We start from the raw sequence: 6,035 nt of genomic DNA, 5'->3' as shown, positions 1-6,035 counted from the left end.
ATGTCCGTTTTGGGATTCAAAGTTCTGTGTAGCCATCATAGAATCCTTGAGCTATAAGAAGATTCTTGGGCACCCACCACTAATGGTCATGATAAAGGTGAGAGGTCAGGGTTCTTGTAGTATGGGTGGTCTAGGAACTAGAGTTGAGGGGAATTTTTGGATGATGAAGCTTGATTGTCAATGTTGGATGGTGTCAACAGTGTCCGTTCGACCAGCTTTGGTGAGGCATGGGAGGTGTGGTAACAGGGGAGACTGTCGATGAGGATGGGACATGAGGGGGAAGGGCAGTCCAGGGTGAGGGTGTGTGTATGTTTTCCTCTTGGGGACACAAGAGGACTGTGGCCTTTTTGCTGTTCCATGGTGGTCGTTTCGTCTCGCCAAAATTGATTTGGCAATGAGTGGCATCAATGCATTCTTGTCCAATGATAATCTGGCCGTGGAGTGCTCATGCATTTATGACATGAAATATACACTCCAACTGGTTATTTTCTATAGAAATTTTAGGAATGAAATACCTAACACTCATTAGATACATTTCATGTGAGATTTGAATGTAAATGTTTTCTTTTGTAAGTGTGGGTTTTCCAAAAGTTTTCCATGCCTCCAAGAATATGAGATTGGTGTGGACCATAGAGTAGATGTGGGGTTGCCACCACTATAGACCATTCTCAGTCGAGAGTCCAATCCATATTCTTGGTGAGTTTAGTTCTAGTGGAAGTTCAGGGGTGGTGGAGGACTTACCAGTTATTGTGGGGGGTGTGAGAGTAACCCTTGTGGAAGCAGTTGGTGTGGGCAGAGGATCGGATTCGATGCACTCCCCATCCCAGAGAATCATCATAACCTTGCCATCCCAAGGAATCATCATGCCCCTTGTAAGCACGAGTGTAGTTGTGTTGTTAGCTGAGTTGATTATACTTGTAGCATTATGGACGCAGCTTCCTCCAAGGATGACTACTTCTTGTGTCTCACCTATGGGAACCACATAAAACTTACAAGCCAATGGGTTAGAGATAGTATGTATATGTACAGTTTGTGTAAAAGACCCAAGGCTTTGTATGCGATGTCCACTACTACGTAGTTGAATTTTGGCATGGGCAAGAGATGGTCTACCTAGGGAGACCCATGTTTCCCATGGAAAAAGATTGTGGGCTAGCTGTGGGAGATAGCAAGGCATCCTTTCTTTGCATATTTCTGCCAAAGGGGAAATCTAGCCATACCTAGAGGGTGGTTGTTTCATGTTGGGGAGCCACACTTACACTCAGGGTGTTAAGCAAGGCAAGGGCCTTATAGGGGTCATGAATTTATTGCCCGGTTGGGAGCACGAATTGCATGTCGAGTTTGCAATCTAGGATGGTATCAAGTGTAGCCATGACTTTTGTAGCATTATATGGTAGTGATGTGTGTAAACACACTAAGAACCGCCGGGGCACTTTTTCCCTCACTATGAGGTTTTTTCCCCCGTGTGTATGTACACCCTCTTATCTACTCATTTTGGGGTGTGTACTTATCTTTTGTATCTTGCACACATTTGTTTATTCTAATCTAGTGAGTTTGTGTGCTCTCAAGCTTCTCTATCTTGTGTGTGTGCATTGTTGCAACCCTAACCCTAATTTTAACAATTGGTATCAGAGTTAGCTTCCTTGACACTTGATCTAGTAGTCTACCTCCTTCCTCCACGACACTGTTTTTTTGACTTCGATTGAGATACCCTCTTAGGAGAAGAAGGTATATACTGCAGTGTGTTGTATATACGAAGGGTCCGCGGTGCAATTCGGGCACATTTTGGGCACCTCAAGGTTTTTGCAAGACGTTCTGGAGAGGCATCATTTTGGATTGGTTCTACTCGATTTTGGTGTTTGGGTTGTGTAGCGGCAAAGATTTGGTGTGTAGCAGCATCTACAGTGTCTTCAACATCGACCATCATACTTTCACGCCAGTAACACTTTATTCTCTACTCTGTGTTATTTTTCATATACTTTGCGAGTGATTCAGTCAGTTGGCATCCATCCAGGGTTGCATTCAGTGTGTTGAAAGATTTTGCATTTGGTAGAAAGTGTGGTTGGTAGTAGTGATGTATTCAACATGTTGTCTGCTAAGGACAAACTTGATGGGACTAACTACCCATTGTGGTCCTATATGATGAGGTATGTATTGGTTGCTAAAGGCCTTTGAAAAGTGGTCAGTGGTAGTGAAACTCGTCCTGTTTCACAAGTACCACTGCAACCAAGTGATGTAGGTACATCTAAAGTAGAATCTGATACAGATGTGGCTCCTCCACATGTACCACCAGTACCTCCCACTGCTGCTCAAACGAGATGGGATGGAAGAGATGCACAGGCACATGCATTGCTTGCACTTTCTATGAAGCGAAGCATTATTCCTCATATTCGATCATGTAAGACTTCAAAATAGGCATGTAATGCACTTGCTGCATTATACCAGGTGCGCAATGAAGCACGTGTTACATATCTACGCAAACAGTTGGAGTCTGAGCACATGAATGAGGGACACTCAATGGAAAACTTCTTAACTAAGATTAAACATTTTAAGGAGCAGTTTGCTAGTGTGGATGAGATATATCCTGATAGTACATTGGTGCCCACAGTTCTCAATGCATTTCTGGACTCTTATCAAAGTTTTGCCTCTACCCTTAGACTCATGATAAAGGGAAATCCAAATGCCCTTACATTTGATGAGCTGGTTTCAATACTCTTGCAAGAAGAGTAGTTTAGGCAAAACAGATCTGTTATGCGAGTTGGTGACCAAGCTTTTGTTTCCAATCAGAAAAGGCAAAGGTAAAGCTTCTTCGCATATGGTGGCTATAAGCCAAATCAGAATCCTCAGGTAATGATGCAGAGATAGAAGGTGATAAGCCTAAAAAGAAGGGTAAGTGTCACTATTGGTTGCAGGAAACCAGGGCACTACATAAATGAGTGCAAGAAAAGGCTAGAGAAGGAGAAAAGGAAAGAATCGAGCATGGCTATGTGGCTGATGCATCTGCACCAAGTGCAGAGAAGAAGGAATCTGCAAGTTTTGCTCAAGATGATTGGGCATGGCTTGTACATTGCAGTTATGTCCCTTCTATTCATGAATGAATGCATGTCAGTGGTAGAATCGGATGCTTGATACTTTGACAGTGGTGCTAGTAAGAACATTACTTCACAAAAAAAATTGTTCTCATCTTCGGAATCTATCCCAAGTGCAGGAACCAACACATATGCAAATGATTCCTCATATCCTGTCAAAGGAGTTGGTAGAGTTGTGCTCACTGCCGCAAATGGGGGCGTATTTACACTTTCTAAAGTTTTATATATACTAGGCATTAAAAAGAACTTGCTATCAATTTCAGCCTTAGCCTTATCAGGCTTGATAGTAAAATTTGTGGATGACAGATTTATAGTTCAGGATAGAAATGATGGCTATTCTATCATTGCCTCAGGTACCTTGTTTCATGGCCTATACAAGATGGATGTATTTGAGAAGTTGCAGCATGATGCTTGCTCAGTCTCTATGACTCGTGCTATGAGTGATGCAGAATTATGGCATGCACGATTTGGCCATCTGAATTATGGCAGTTTGTCACGCCTTCAAAGGCATGATATAGTGTCTGAGTTGCCAACTCGAGACCCCTACTAGATATGTATGTGAGGGGTGTATTCTTGGTAAAATGCATTGGGCATCATTTTCAAAGTATGGATCTGTGAGAGCTGTCAAGAAATTACAGCTTATACATGTATATGGTCCTATAAGGACACCATCTATGGGGGATATCTTTACTTCGTGACTTTTATTGATGATTACTCTAGATATAGCTGGATGTATCCATTAAAGTAGAACTCACAGGTTTTTATGTGCTTTAGGCACTTCGTATCCATGGCTGAAAATGCATGTGAATGTAAAGTTGGCACCCTTCGTTCAGATCGGGGGAGGGGGGAGGGGGGTATATGTCCAAGGAATTTCATGCATATATGGCTAAAAAAGGCATAATGCATCAATGTACAGTGCCATACACACCTCAGCAAAATGGTGTGGCTCTGAGAGGAAGAACAGGTCTCTCATGGAGATGGCACGATGTATGGTGAAAGCCCAAGATTTACCTCATGGTTTTTGGTTAAAGGCAATTATGTTTTGAACAAATGTCCTACGAAGGCCTTGCAGTTTAAAACTCCTTATGAAGCTTGGAATGGCAGGAAGCCTTATGTGGCTCATTTGCGCATTTTTGGTTGTCTTGCTTATACTCGTGTGCTTGAGCAACAACGCAATTAAATGCATATTTGTGGAATATAGTTCAGAAAGCAAGGGATATAGACTCTAACATCCAGCCTCAAAGCGGATTTTGGTAAGTAGAGATGTTGTTTTTGTTGAAAACTCAGTTTAGCCCATGCTTTCATGCAAAAAACAATAGAATGTATGCTCACAGGACATGTTTGATTCGCTCATATCTTTTTTTAATGGAGGGCAACCATATGTAAAGCAATTGAATGCTCAACCAAGTGCTGAAATTCAGCCTTTGCAGGTGCAAAATCAGCCTTTTGATGAGGCGGTTAGAGGATGTAGTGGATGAGGAGAGAGCAGCCATATAAGAATCTAGGCGTATGCCAAAATGGCTTGTGCAGACATTGAGGGATAGCAAGTTGGGACATCTCCTTGACCTAGCAGAACTTGTGCAGGTTCTCATCATGCAGATTATTCTCATGTGGATCATGTTCTCATTTCTACTTTATGTAATGAGGAGGAACTTGTTTCCTTTGAGGAAGCACAGGATGATGATCATTGGATGCATGCTATGCATGATGAGTATAACTCTATACTCAAGAATGACACCTGGTATTTGACAGATTTACCTCATGGCAAGAAGGCCATTGGTACTAAGTGGGTTTACAAGTTAAAACGCAAAGTAGATGGTAGCATTGATCGCTACAAGGCTAGACTTATTATAAAGGGGTATGCCCAGTAAAAGGGCATTGATTATGATGAGACCTTTGCACCCACATCTCATATAACTACCATTAGGTGTCTCATTACTTTGGCAGCATATCATGGGTGGAATGTACATCAGTTGGACATTAAGATTGCATTCTTGAATGGTGATTTACATGAGGAGGTGTATGTATCGCAGCCTCTTGGCTTTGTTGTTGCGAAAGGAGAAGAGACTAAAGTATGTAGGTTGAAAAAGGCTCTTTATGGCCTTAAGCAGGCTCCTAGAGCATGGTATGAGAAGATTCATACATACTTAGTTGCAAATGATTTTTGCAACAGTCCAATAGAGATATGTGAAGATGAGTAAGGAGACATTTTTGGTCATCGTTCTATACATTGATGACATGCTGCTCACAGGACCCGATATAGATCAGATTTCAGCCTTTAAGGTTGATTTGCAGTCATCGTTTTGAGATGTCAAATATGGGGCCATTGCATTACTATTCGGGGATTCCGTTTATGCAACACAATGATGGCATTGTTATGTTGCAGTCTAAATATATACAGAAGCTATTAAAGAGGTTTAATCTTGAAGACTGTAAACCTGTGGCTATACCTATGGAGACAGGTACTCGACTTAGTCTTCAAGATGCAGAAAACTCTTTTGATGCTAGTATGTATCAGCAGGCTGTTGGATCCCTTCTTTATATATGTAACACGAGGTTAGATATACAGTATGCGGTCTCACAGTTGAGCAGATTTATTCATAGCCTAGGTAAAAAGCATTGGTAGGCTGTTAAGCGGGTTTTTCACTATTTACAGGGCACTCAATATTTTGGATTGTTTTATCCAAAAGGGGGTGAGTCACAGCTGCATGCTTTTAGTGATTCAGATTGGGTTGGATGTTATGACACACAAGTGTCCATTAGTGGGTTTTGCTTTCGCCTTGGTGATTCATGTATATCATGTCTCAGTAAGAAGCAGCCTACAGTGGCCACTTCTAGCTGTGAAGCTGAGTACAGGGCAACTTTTACAGCTACAGTTGAGTGTGTGTGGCTCAGACGTCTTATGGTTGGTTGATTTGGGTGTTGGACAGTCGTCTAGCACTACGATTT

The sequence above is a fragment of the Cibotium barometz genome, chromosome 6, assembly GCF_041138505.1.
Source record: "Cibotium barometz isolate CiBa-2024 chromosome 6, ASM4113850v1, whole genome shotgun sequence".
Taxonomy (NCBI): Eukaryota; Viridiplantae; Streptophyta; class Polypodiopsida; order Cyatheales; family Cibotiaceae; genus Cibotium; species Cibotium barometz.
Note: the sequence above shows the minus strand (reverse complement) of the source record.